Here is a 14084-nt window from a genome sequence, read left to right on the forward strand (position 1 = left end):
AAATTTGCGCCCTACCACAAAAATAGGAAAAAATGCGCTCGCAATATATTTGCACTGGGATGTTTGCGCCCTACCCCAAAAAGAAGGGAAAATGCGCCGGCTATATATTTGCACTGGGATGTTAGCGCCCTACAATTCAACTTATTTTTGTATTGTGTAAAGTAACTTCCACTCACACTTGAACTAGGCTTGCCTATCATCGTCTCAGTGAGTTACTCCATCCGTTATAATATTCCGAACAAATGAAAAAAATACAATTTTTGTTCACTAAAGGGCAATCCATACAAATACAATTTTTCATTATACTACAAAATTTACAAAAAAGTATAAATGACATATATAATTATTAATATAATCAAAGAGTATAATTTAATCTACAAAAGGTTGTTTGGCTCTACCCAGATATCTCTGTTCACAATCCTTGCGAGTTGTTTGGCTTTTCAGGACACAAAATATAGAAAAGAAAATGTAAAGTGAATGTAAAATCAGTTCAGTAATATTATCAAGAAAACTATGTACAGTGTGTTTACTTGCTGGAATTCAAACACACAATTGCGTTCAGTTGTTCTTTCAGAAAAAAATGTTCCGGGGGGCACACTTAGTATTCCGGAGGGGGGTCACTGCTGGTACTATTCTATTTATTATTATATTATAGACGTATTATTTTGATCTCCTCCGAGGGGGCACTCTGAGAGCTCTGGGGAGGCCAGTGTTCCCCCAAAATCATCTCTGGAAGAAGCAGTGATTGCTTTGATCCGTTGTGTTCTTTTGGCTTATATTGAAGTTTATTCTCCCCTTATATAGCCACAATGAAAATAAATCACAAATGGCATGGTTGTGGGGGAGGATTGTTTATGCTATAATGTCAGCCCTTCCGAGCAAATGCGTAAGCTCCAATAGGTTCTTTTATTTCGCAGGGCTCAACTTCCCGGTGGAGGTACATCGCAGGCGCAATTTTCCCTGTTCTTGAGGTAGGGCGCAAATTTCCCAGACGCAAAATTCTCGACACCGTTCGAATGACCTCGGAAAACTATATCTTTTTCAATACTTTTTTATATTCTTTTACTCGAGATTTCTTCATAGCTTCTAATTAAAATACTTACTAATATATCCTCATTTTATTGTCCTAACCAATCAATATGGGTATGTTGTCAGTAAAATATTTAGATTGATCGAGCCTCTGGTGTGTAACCACAGTATTTCATATCATCCCCCCATTTAGAAATCTTGGCTAAACGAACCAATATATGTTGCCAATAAAATAGTTTAGAATGATTGAGCCCCTGGTAAATAACCACAGTATTTCGTGACAGACACCCCCCCCCCTTCCTATTACCATATTCTAGCTACATGCCTGACTCAGCTAATTCTCTACATTCTTTACCAAGCACACATTTTCTAAAGCGGAAAATGCTCTCTAAATACCTAAGCTCATTATTTTCAGCAGATGCACAAATTGGGTAACATTCTATCTACATGAATGTTATATATATGTCGATTACTGGAAACCGCTTCTCGCTATCTATTACCATATTTACTATATAATGATTAACGTTAAAACCGGAAATGGTTGATTTGTACCGCTTCCGGTTTGAATATTACATTCATCAGGGAACTCGATTCTTAACTATTGACTCTGTACATCATGGCCAAAATTGATTGGTAATCCATCAGATAGTTCATGAGACTGTTTGCTTCACTGACGGACAGAATGAATATATGGCTATAGAGTTTTGATAAACTAAATTCGTTAATGAGTGATGATGGAACAAATATAAGAAAGGTAGGCCTTCCACCGAGAAAATTTTCGAACACAAAATTAGCCATCGAAAACCCACATGTCCTGGGTTAGAATACCATAGATGAAAACTCTACCACTGAGTCATCAATCACCCGCTTATTAGTTTTATTAATTATTATATTAATATAAATTAATGAATGCCTGCTTATGTTAATTATTGAACAATTACATTGTACACTTCGTAAAGTCAAAAATTATAAATTTGTATTTACTGTACATACAGTGAACGCAGAAAGTGTTCGTACACCTATGCTATTGAAACGAGAATGCCTGCGAAAAAGAAACAGAAAATTTAAGAAGTGTAATAACACACACAATGTGAATAATGAAAACTAAGCTTTATGAATGTATCAATAAAGAACCACAAAGACAAGTTTAATGGTCAGAAAGTAAATAAATTCCGTAGAAAGTGTATAGAGTAAACGCAAAAAGTGATCGTACACCTGACGTACGAATACGAAACAAAGATACCACAACTGGGGTTCACTAGTATTCACCTGAGTATACACCTCTGTATAGCATGACGAGTAACAGAATGAGTTTAGTTGTGAATAGAAGTGAAAAAACTGCACGTTGGGCTGTCAAAGTGGGAAGCAACCGAACAGAAACAAATGAGGAGACAAGAAAAGTAATTATTAAATTGCATAAGAAGGGTAAGTCTTTGAGAAAGATAGCAAACCTTGCAGACAGGCCTCGTACAACAGTACAAACAATAATTGCGATGTATAATGTTTCTATCACTGTGCGAAAAAAAAAAGAAAAAAAAAACTGGAAGACCAAGACTGTTGAGCGAACAAGATAAACGTTACATTATTAGGGAAAGAAAAAAGGTTCCAAAAAATAGTGCTGTGCAATTGGCAACGGATCTGGAAACACTCGGTGTTAAAGTATCAGCCAGTACAGTGCGGAATATTTGCAAGGTATCATGGTTGGATAGCCAGGAAAATGTTCTGGGTGAACAAGACAAATCGTATAAAGAGACTAAAGTTTGAAAAAGAGTATAAAGATAAGGGATCAGGCTTCTTTCTGGAATAGAGTCATATTTTCGGACGAAAGTAAATTTAACTTTATCAAATCCAATGGGAGGCGTATTGTATGGCGCAAGGTGAATACAGAGATGAATCCTCAAAATCTCGTCCCTAAAGTAAGACACGGAGGAGGGTCCGTGCTCGTCTGGGGTTGTATGAGTGCCTCAGGGGTGGGTCGTCTCCCCCTTATCGATGGAGTGATGATCCACAAAGTGTATATTAACATATTAAAGGAAAATCTCCATACTAGTGCGCAGAAGATGGTTCTTGAAAACAATTTATTGTTCAGCAAGACAACGACTCCAAACATACAGCGGAAAATACTCGATTGTGGCTACTCTATAATACCTTGAAACAGCTTCGCACACCTCCCCAATCCCCAGACATGAACCCCATAGAACATCTATGGTCTGTTCTGGAGACAACAATCAGAAGGCACAGCTTCTCTACTCAGGGCCGGCGCTAGCAATTTTGCCGCCTTGAGCGGTGCTTTCACATGCCGCCCCTTTAATCCGCAAACCTTATTTTGACAGATAACGTTCAAGTGTCATTTAAAAACATGTATAAAATGGAAAAGTAAACAAAAAAAAAACTACCTTTCTGGAATGTTCACGTAATATTTAAACGACTCTATACTGACACAATATTCAGTATGCTCGATTTCGCTGTATATCTGTAATATAGAGCAGCGCATACAGAAAATAAAATTTTAAAAATATACTTTAATCATGACTAAGAATTTTAATTTTTAGGCTTATTTTATATCAAAAGGCGTTTTCAACAGAGTATGGAGCAAGAAGATAATACAGTAAATCAGATATTATGGTAAATGTAAGTGATTAGCTTAAGCCTTATAATGTACTAAAACACAATAGACATACATAAATTTAACATATCTTAATTGAAAGAAACTTTTCTTGCTTTGATATGAGCAAATTCCTTTATCACATCACGTAGTCCAATGTTTTAGCCAATTTGTGTTCTATTGATATCGTCGCTAGACCACTCAAGCGTGTTTCAGACATAGAAGAGTGTAGATAGTTTCTAATAAACTTAAGTTTCCAAAAACTTCTTTCTCCACTTGCCACTGTTACAGGCAAGATTAACAAAATTCTACGTGCAATACTAACATTGGGAGCAAAGTCATGTTCCTTTATTATTATTATTATTATTATTATTATTATTATTATTATTATTATTATTATTATTATTATTATTATTATTATTATTATTATTATTATTTTGTGAACTTTCACAGGCTTAATTATAGTGGATAACACTTTCAGTTTGTCTTTTAAAACACTGGGGTTAATATCTTTCAATTCTTCGTGTGTTAAAATGGTGGTAAGTTTAGTACACTTTTCAGACAAAAAGTTCAGGTGGTAGGCTATATCTTTACGATTACTTATATCGCAAAGAAAATTGAAATATTCGCTGTGATGTTTAAGTTGCTCAAATCTTTCTCTTAAAAGCTAACACAATCACTTCTAGAACTTTGTAATAAAAATCGATCTTGTATCTTGTTTGTGGATGTTTTCAGTAGCTTCATCCTCTGCCTCGTACTGAAACTGTCTCTTCTTTCGACTTCGAGCTTGCACTGTATTACGTATCAGTGGATCACCCGTATCTAATGCTGATGCCAAGTCCATCGTATCAACTAAGTAAGATTTAAACTTTGCATAATTTCTGCTCCTCTCAAAGTACCCAGATATATTTTCAAGAAATCCTACTGCATCCAACACATGAGAATCAATGCTTTAAAGTCATATCAGACAACGAGTGAGTAAAGGAAAGAAAAGTAACTCAGCTGGTTTGCTATACACAGAACATCGTGGACGACCATTCTATCGGTTCTATTGTCATTACTTATTTGAAGTAAGGCATCATAAACTTCCTATATTTGATAACTGAGTCAGAGCATCAATTCGGCTCTCCCACCTTGTGGTGGATTATGATTTTAAAGTGAGACTACTAATATGTTCCTTTAGTATGGCCTAACGTTGAACTGACGCAGAAAAAAAAAGTCATAAACTTTTTTTTAGCTATAGGGTAAATGTGCCAGTCCTCGACCACCTAACTCATTTTCGTATGGTCCCTAATCGTTGTTCACTGACTGGAATAACTTAGGAGGATGCAACTAGCTCACATATGTTCCTAAAGCTATATTTTATCTATATTTTATCCAAAACTGAGATAACTTATTCCATTTACGTAATATTAGTCGGAGAAACACCAATGCCTGTTTCTTTTTAGTGTTCGACCACTTTTCGTTACTGTTCGACCGCATACCATTTAGTCACCGACCACTACTCGGTTAATGTGTTTTTAATTACAGTATGAAGGCTAAAGCATAGCTTTACCTAACTAATAACATCTGCAGATGTTACATCATTAGTTTTTCAGGTATCCCTTCGCAGTTTCGCTCAATATTCGCTGAGAATAAGTAATTTTGTGATTGTCAAGAAAGGAACCACCAAATTCATTTAAGGTTCAGTGGAATGCAGTACAAACAGGCTTCGTCTTTTCGGATAGAATGTTAAACCGTAGGTCTTGTGACATAGATGGCTGGCCCCAAGCCAGTAGCTAGCCCGGAAATGTAGGGGGGGGGGCGATCCAACAATATTATAGTTCATCACTATATTAAGTTCATTTGCAATCCTACCGTGAACATTTTAGGAGGCCAACAAAAGTTTAGGGGATGCTCCGCCCCCTAGAGCCCCCGTGAATACGGACCTGACTGGTCCTAACCTAGCCACTCTATAAATGAAAACCCTTTACCTTACCTTTAGAGATCCACAGTTAAAAACTGGATTCGTAGCATTAAATATTCTCTCAGAATCATTCAGTATATCAGATTGCCCCGTTTCTTCCAAGTATTTCTCAAGGTCCTGAAACCACAAGCTACTGTTTTTCTCGGTTACAGCATATCGCGCCTTGTTCAAAGTTTCGGGAGTTTGAGACACGATTTGCGGATGTCTTCTCATGTAAGCATGGTACCAGGTTTTACCAGATCGATTGTCTTTGAACTGCGTTTTAAGTTTATCTGCATCGACAATACTTCAGAAGATCGTGTTTCTTCTGTGGAAAGCCCATTTTGCTCATATTAATGAGCCAGTTTGATAATCCCTCTTCTTTCTGTGTTAGGTGTGGTTCTGAACCCATTCTCCGCTCTTCGGGACTGCAATCATGAAGTTTATTCATCAGCGTTATCCGAGGGATTCCATAGATTGCTGATGCCTTTCGTATGGAGTGCTATTATTTGCGACAAGCCTCGAGAGCTTTTTGTAAATCTTCGTTTGAACAAAGAGAATCTATTTAGACTCATTCTGAAAGAAACAGGAAAATTCTTAAGAACATGTAAGGAAAACAGGCGTATTCCAGGCTGATAGCAGCTATTCCGCTAATAATATTTGAATGCAGTTCCGCGACGAAGCAAGAATGGTGTAGTTCAGTATTAAACGAATTAGACCAAATATAAATTTATTACTCAAATGAAATGTCATACCCTAACAGTTCCGTTAAGTTTGCATGAAAATCTAGGGAAACTGCGTTCAGTTAACTTGAATTTGAATTTATTTTATGGCCTTTAGGCATCTAAGGTTCCGATCGGGATAGGGTGAGGAGAGGATGATGGAAGGTAGAAGGCCAGGGCTTATTTTGTAGGTACCATCCCAGCGTTTCCCTGGTGTGACAGAGGAAAAACCCTGTAGAACCTCAGTCAGGATGGTCGGCCGCTGGGATTGAACCTAGGGCCTCCCGAATGCTAAGCCAATGCTCTACCATTTTTTAAAGGTCGTCTTAACCGAGACATTCAGCTTTAAGGCTCCTCCGCCAATTTGGCGTAATCTAATTATGACAGGTACACGAACACAAATATCACGGACAGTTAAAAACGTCCTTGCTCTTCAGAGGGATTCGAACTCCCAGTAGATTACCGCCTCATGATTCGAAGCCCGAAACTACTACCATTGAACCACGGCCGTTCGATGAATATTCCGTTACTAACAATAAGATTCAGCAAATGCTTATACAAATGTAAATTGATCACTTAATTAATGCTTGAATTAAGGAATTCTGCGAGAAAATACAAACGCAAAGCATGATCGGACACTGAAGAAAAGTTAATCCTCGACCAGTACAGATGTATAATGAAAAGTAGTGGTCGAACACTAGTAAATGTTTTTGTACACCATTATAACTTCATAATTGGTAACTAGGAATTCATTTCATGCAGATGAATCGAAAGTTAGTCATTATTGACATTTTTACAATTTTTCAGTGCTCGACCTCCCTGTGGTCGAGCACTAGCTAACAAAGAATATTTCATAAGTCATTGTCCGACCACTACATTTTATCGATTTGTTCTTCAAATCTCAAAGTTATCACTAAAAGTTTGTTACTGAAATGTGCTCTACAGTTCCATGTAACAGAATAGTATGTGCATTTCTTACCTGGTGCGATAAAATTACGAAAAAACACGAAAAACAGAACATTGTCGTTTCCATTTGCAACAGATTAAAGCTGTCGAAAATTCAGCGCTTCTTCCGAAAGCACACATTTAATTGGCTATTACCGAATGTACGTGCAATATATTTTGACAGTATCTTTAGGATTGGTTCAGAATAAGCTGCAATTCAATTATAACGGAAAATCATGCTTTTTCATCGGAAAATAAGCCTAATATACGGTTTTAAAGTCAAAAGTGGTCGGCAACTAGAGGGTGGTCGAAGACTGGCACATTCACCCTACAAAAAATGAAACATTTCTCAAGAAATAATACGCTGTACGATTTACTATATTCGGAATGAACAATTTGTAAATTGGTCAAAAACTCGCTATTAGAACCTAAATGTCTCTAGATGCTACCAGGGGCGAATCCAGGGGGGGGGGGCGATCGGGCGATCTCCCCTTCCAGAAGAGGAAACTTTTTTATTTTATATATAAATAAAATATATAGTTTATTTTTTGACGCTCTTAAAAGTAGCTCTAAGTAGCAGTATTACAACCCACCGCCCCCCAGAAGTCCGTCCTGGATCCGCCCCTGAATGCTACAGGCTAGAACGGCCTGTCTCAAGTGGGAGTGTACCTTTTGCATACTTGGAGCGGAGCGTTAGAACATTATTGAATAGAAAAAAATATAAAAAGACACCGTGATAATCTTATGCACTCTAGCTCAAAATCCTATCTACACTGCTGCAAGGGAAATATTGAACGAGATACCTGTGGCTAGTAGTTTGATAATTGAAAACGAGGAGGAATGCTCTGAATTTCCTGAGAGAGTATTTCTTGAATGTGAGTGAAGTAAGTTCAATTACATTCTCAGGTTAACACAATCTTATTTTTCCATGTGAGCCTATTACGAAGCATTATATTTTGATAGTATTCTTTTCTTTTTCAAATTTTGCCGCCCATTAGACTTGCCGCTCTGGGCGGTGGCACGGCTCGACCCTCTCTCGTGCCGGCCCTGTCTCTACTAAAGAAGGCCTAAGAAAAGCTATTCAAGAAGAATGGGACATAATCAGTCCCGAAGCTACAGAACTACGAACTACTACAGGTGAAATCAATGCCACGAAGACTACAGACAATCATTAACGCACAGGGTAATCCCACAAAATATCAAATAACGTAATATACTTTATAAGCACTAATTCAAGCATAAGTGTACGGTGACATTTTGCGTTTACAAAAAAGGAATTCTCTCTTTTCTTCTGAACAAAACAGTGATTGTGTTTGTTTGGCCTTTCTCTTGTATATAGAAATAAAATGTATGAATGTGTAGTCTTAATTCTGGTTATATATATATTTTCCACCTCCCGTTCTCATGCTAGCTGTTTTCAATATAAAGTATGCACGGTGTACGAACACTTTCTGCGCTCACTGTATGTATGTTGACAATAAGCGAATGTTATTAGAATATTTGTTGAGATTTCTTTTCCTCCACTGCCTTTCGCCTGGTTACAAAGTAGTTTGCAGTGCTTTGGAGTAGCTGTAGGTGGGAACGCGATAATGTTTGAGACATACCGGCGACTTTTTTGTGTGTGAAAATAAGACCCTTGTAAAACAGTAAATAACTGCAGTAGCAATTGTCTACGTAAGTGATAAAGACATATCCAACTACAAGAAATTAATACAGTATATATATTCATTATTGTGTTTCTCTTTTAACAGCTACTAGCTAGGGATGGCCAATTCCAGAATTTTTACTTTCCGGAATCCGGAAAGTAAAATCGGAAAAATTCCTGATTTCGGGAAAATTCCGGATTTTTTCCGAATGTCGGAATTTTTCCGAAATCCGGATTTTTTCCGAATTCCGGATTTTTTCTGAATTCCGGAATTTTTCCGAAATCCGGAATTTTTCCGAATGTCGGAATTTTTCCGAATTCCGAAATTTTTCTGGATTCCGGAATTTTTCCGAATTCCGGATTTTTTCCGAAATCCGGAATTTTTCTGAATTCCGGAATTTTTCCGAATTCCGGAATTTTTCCGAAATCCGGAATTTTTCTGGATTCCGGATTTTTTCCGAAATCCGGAATTTTTCCGAATTCCGGAAAGTAAATTTTCCGATTCCGGAAAATTTTGGCCATCCCTAATATATATATATATATATATATATATATATATATATATATATATATATATATATATATTGTGTGTGTGACATCTATAATAAATAAGATATTTATTAATTTAATAAATCTACCGACAATAACTATGCACATATATATTGTCTGACATATACACACCCCACCGAACCTTTCTGAACGTGTTTAAATGTTGTACTCACTCTTGTCCCCGTAGCTCTCTAAGGTTTATTCAGTTCGGCCCGACCGATAGCCATGATCACAAGCATTTGTTCATTTTTCCACTCATATTGAAACCTTCCACTTTGAGTTATTACATACAGGTTGCCAAATAAACCTACTTCAGTCTTATGAAAACCACTAAAATTATCAGTTAAACCAGACATACTTTTTTTTAAGAAAATCTAGACATTAACCTATCAAATAAGAAATGGATTGTTGCTGGTCCCGATTTCTGACATCAAGGTCAAATCGACGGCCAAATATTTAAAATCTCTCAATTCAAATTTCGAGCTTGTGCTTCTACTTCCCGCTAAAGCTGTACTCATCACGACTTTTTTCTCCAAATATCGATTCCGTGATGGGGCTCAGGAAGTCAACACTTAAAATTACTTTACTATTAGGTTGCAGATGAGTTGATTCACTATGGGTTACGTTATTCAAATAAAGTAAAACATTACATTGAAGTTTTCAGACATTATTAGCGTGGACAGCAAACTGTACAGCGAAAAGATGGAAGAATGAAGGGTTAACTAAAAAAAAAAAAGAAAAAAAAAACGCTCCAGTTAAAATGCTTATGTAGACACGGACAATGACACGGAGAACCAGTCGTATTAACAAATGCTGAAACAAATCTTAAATTATGCGCTTATTCACCTAAAAATCACTTTCACTAACATGTATGCTCATAGGAGCGTATCCCCAGCGTGTACGTTAACATATAGTTACGAGAGAATACCTATATCTCAGATTTTGAGTACAGTTTCAAAAGTTCATTTCCGTAAACTGTAAAGGCAGTTATTACTATGCTAATTATCACAAATTAAATGCAACTTTTGAGTTGCATACACACAACCTACTAGGGAATGAAGACCATGTGCTAACAAAGAGTACACTGGAAAATGAAATAACGTTATACCAAAAATTAAAATAAGATGATAATTGATACAAATGTAGAGGATGAATATGACATGTCCGAACTTCGCGAAGTATGGTGGGAGAAGCTATTTCTTTGCTTCTTCTTGGTCAACCGCTAAGAACATTTATAAATCCATATGTCGCTTTGTTATACGCAATTAGTACATTCAAATTCACGAACGATGACGAACTAAAGGGTACGAAGGTACAGTTGCAAGTAACAACCGTAGTCATAATAATATAGTTCAACCAAACAACGTTGAAAATAGTAAGTAATTAGGTGGTAAGTAGATATGACCAAAACTGAATAGTTTACATCGATCATTTCGAAATACAGCTAGAAGATTAAACTTACAACAAATGACAAAAATCTGTGAAATTTGGAGTTATACTGAGCATAGTTTGGGGGGAGAAGCGAGCATCCCCGCTGGGGATACTTCAGTTGACTTCTTTGGGGGAACAAAATCCCCCTCATCCCCCCGCGGTAATTCGCACCCTGCATTAAAGTTTGTCTTAAAAAAAGCAAGAAACTGTTCGCCGGAATTGGCGTAAACCACCAACCTTGTGATTGCTAGTCGCGTTCTCTTCCGACTTCCCCACGGAGGCGATAAAGAAAACATTCCTTCTGGAGGGATAAATCGTTTGTCTTTTTGATATGGCTAATCAGAGTGCTCTTTTAACTGTGTATATTCGAAAATAACCGTTTGGGATAAGATAAAATGCATTTGCATTGTTGTAATTTTATAACAAAATAACTCGCGTCTCATTCCATTTCATGGTTCTCCCATATTCACTTTCTAACGATCGGCGACAGTTGCCATCTAAATTCATACAAGTATACGCACTCATCTCAAGACTTTTCCTTCATGATGCAGAGGCAGGGGTTACCCCGGAGCTCACTTTGGGAACAATTCTTCATGAAAACATAACATAGCTGTGTTTGCTGCTTAAAAGGTGTTAAATCCAAAATGTTCTAAACGCCTGAATTAAATATATATAATATTTTGTGGGGAACTATTTACACAGAGATAGAAAGTATTCTACCTTACGTTTTAAAGAATATAACTGTAATAAAAATTACTGAATAACTGAATAATTGCGTTGCCGTGCCACACCCAAGTTGTAGAGTGAATGATGCATTTGGTGACGCAAACTTCTTAATCCATGTGTGGAATTCATACGCTATGCCTTGATTTCTCGCAAGGAAATGCCAACATTTGAGTCGAAAAAGACTATGTCATATAGAAAAGTATATAAAAAAAAAAGTAAGTGAGGACACAACAAGGTCATGGCAGTAAAATTAAACAGGGCGGGAGGGCGGAACTCGTAATACAGTCACCTCTTGTGATGAGTTCTGGGTTATTTTTGCCTAACAATAAATGATTGAGAATGTTAATAATGAATTGCATTGCATCAATATATATATATATATATATATATATATATATATATATATATATATATATATATATATATATATATATATATATATATATATATATATATACTCTACTCTTAGGCTAGAAAAATAAATCCATTTTTATACATACATATAGAAACGCAACATTCTTGTCTTAAGCGTTGAAATTTAGCCAATTTAAGCGACGAACTGCACATAAGTGGGCTTTGGGAAGGTGATCTACGTATAGTTAAAACTGTCCCTAAGGTTGGCTCTAAAAGAAACGAGAATATATACAATTTACACAGCCCAAAACGTGAAATATGGTGCTGTATAGTGCGTGTTCCATACCTTTTCCATAAAACCTCGATGCGGCACATGAAGGCATTGACAAAAAATTCAGAAAAAATCTCGTACGCTGCCCACTAAAAGACACTCTTTAACCGCTTCGCCGAATCGATTTTCGAAAAATTTGAAATTCGGCCCACCCTACTATGCAGATTTGTGCTTTGCAGTGCTTATATGGGTGTAACAAAATAATGCTTCCTCCTGTGGAAACCACAGTTTCACATAATTCGCAAACTAGTACAGAACCATCTGTTGAAAACACTACACCTAAATTCACTCATAATTTTTTCATCTTTTTCCTAGAAAGGCTAATATTTGGTATCTTGAAACACTGAAATGGACACCAACACCAGCTACGTGTCTCGCACACCAGCAACAATAACTGCCCATGCCTGGCTATTTCTTTAAGAGGCCTTGTCACTGCGAAATTAAAATACCGCTAATTTTACAATAATTCCGTAATATCTTCAAATAGATAAAAGATAATCGAAATGTGGAACAAGAGCGCCTTAGACAATATTATTTTGCATGAGGTATCGTTATCACGAGTCACCTAGTAGCTTTCCGTTTGCAGCCATCTAGAAACGCGAAAATAAATACCGGGTTTCTAAATGGCTGGAAATCGAAAGTAGATAAGTGAGTGGTGATAACGGTATCTCATGTAAAATAACATTGTCTAGGGAGGTCTTGTACCACTTTTTGATTATCTTTTATCTATTTGAAGATATTACAGAATTACTGTAAAATTAGCGGTATTTTAATTTCGTTGTGATGGGTCCTCTTAAGTAAATATCTTCTTTTATCTTTGTCGTTCAAAATTTCAAGAACTGAAGATGCACTAGCATTCTCCCTCCACTTGCCACATTCCAACGGCAATTGGATGCAGTTATTAGCGGACACCGCGATTGCTTGGCCAGATAAGAGGGACCCAAATCTTTGCTAGCTGTCATTCACACGTGGATCCAGAGCAGTGGATGACAAATGGAAAATAGTAACAGATTGTTTCTAAATTGTGGAACTGCACTCTTCCTGAAAATATCATGGAAATTGTATTATATGGTATTTTGTCATTAATTCTGGGCTTTAGTAATTATCATGTCCCGCTCTTATATTACTAAATCCTACAACACATATAATACTACCTTTCTCCTGTTAACGCACGTAGTATGTAAATTATCGCTTCTGCAGCAAAATCACGTGACACAGCATCGTGAATAGGTGGTAGTCCTTTCTCTTTGACATGTGAATAAAAACTAATGCAAAATGATATCCAATAGCCCTCTCCCTGAAACAAAGAAATATTAAACAATGAAACAAAATCTCTAGAGCAACTTAAGATGCATTAGAAAACCAAAAAACATGAAATTATATTTGTGAAAACAAGAAATATTCAAAATATGATCTTGATTAAGAAATATCACATCGAAAATCAAACAGCCTAATGCTCGAGCTCAACCAATGGAGATCATTAATCAAGTCGAAAGTTCTGCAGTAACGCTGCAGAGATGATATTTCGGCTGCTTCTGGGTCGCCGGGTCTGTTTAAGTCTCCGGGTTATTGGATCAGACCGGATCTGAGAAGTGAAATCCAGACCCGAATGACCCAGGCAAAACTCGTGACACAGGTGACTCGATGATCCGTTTCATCACTCTATTATCTGATAGTTAATTGAGGGAGCTTATTACATTAATAGGCATGAACGTTGTTTTGTTACCCTTAGGATGACTCATTGTCTATCAATGATGAGCAAATTTCTTTTAGGAGGGTTCGAGGAAAAAACAAAGAAAATT

This window comes from Thermobia domestica, chromosome 18 (genome assembly GCF_964235325.1).
Source record: "Thermobia domestica chromosome 18, izTheDome1.hap1.1, whole genome shotgun sequence".
In the NCBI taxonomy this organism is placed as follows: domain Eukaryota; kingdom Metazoa; phylum Arthropoda; class Insecta; order Zygentoma; family Lepismatidae; genus Thermobia; species Thermobia domestica.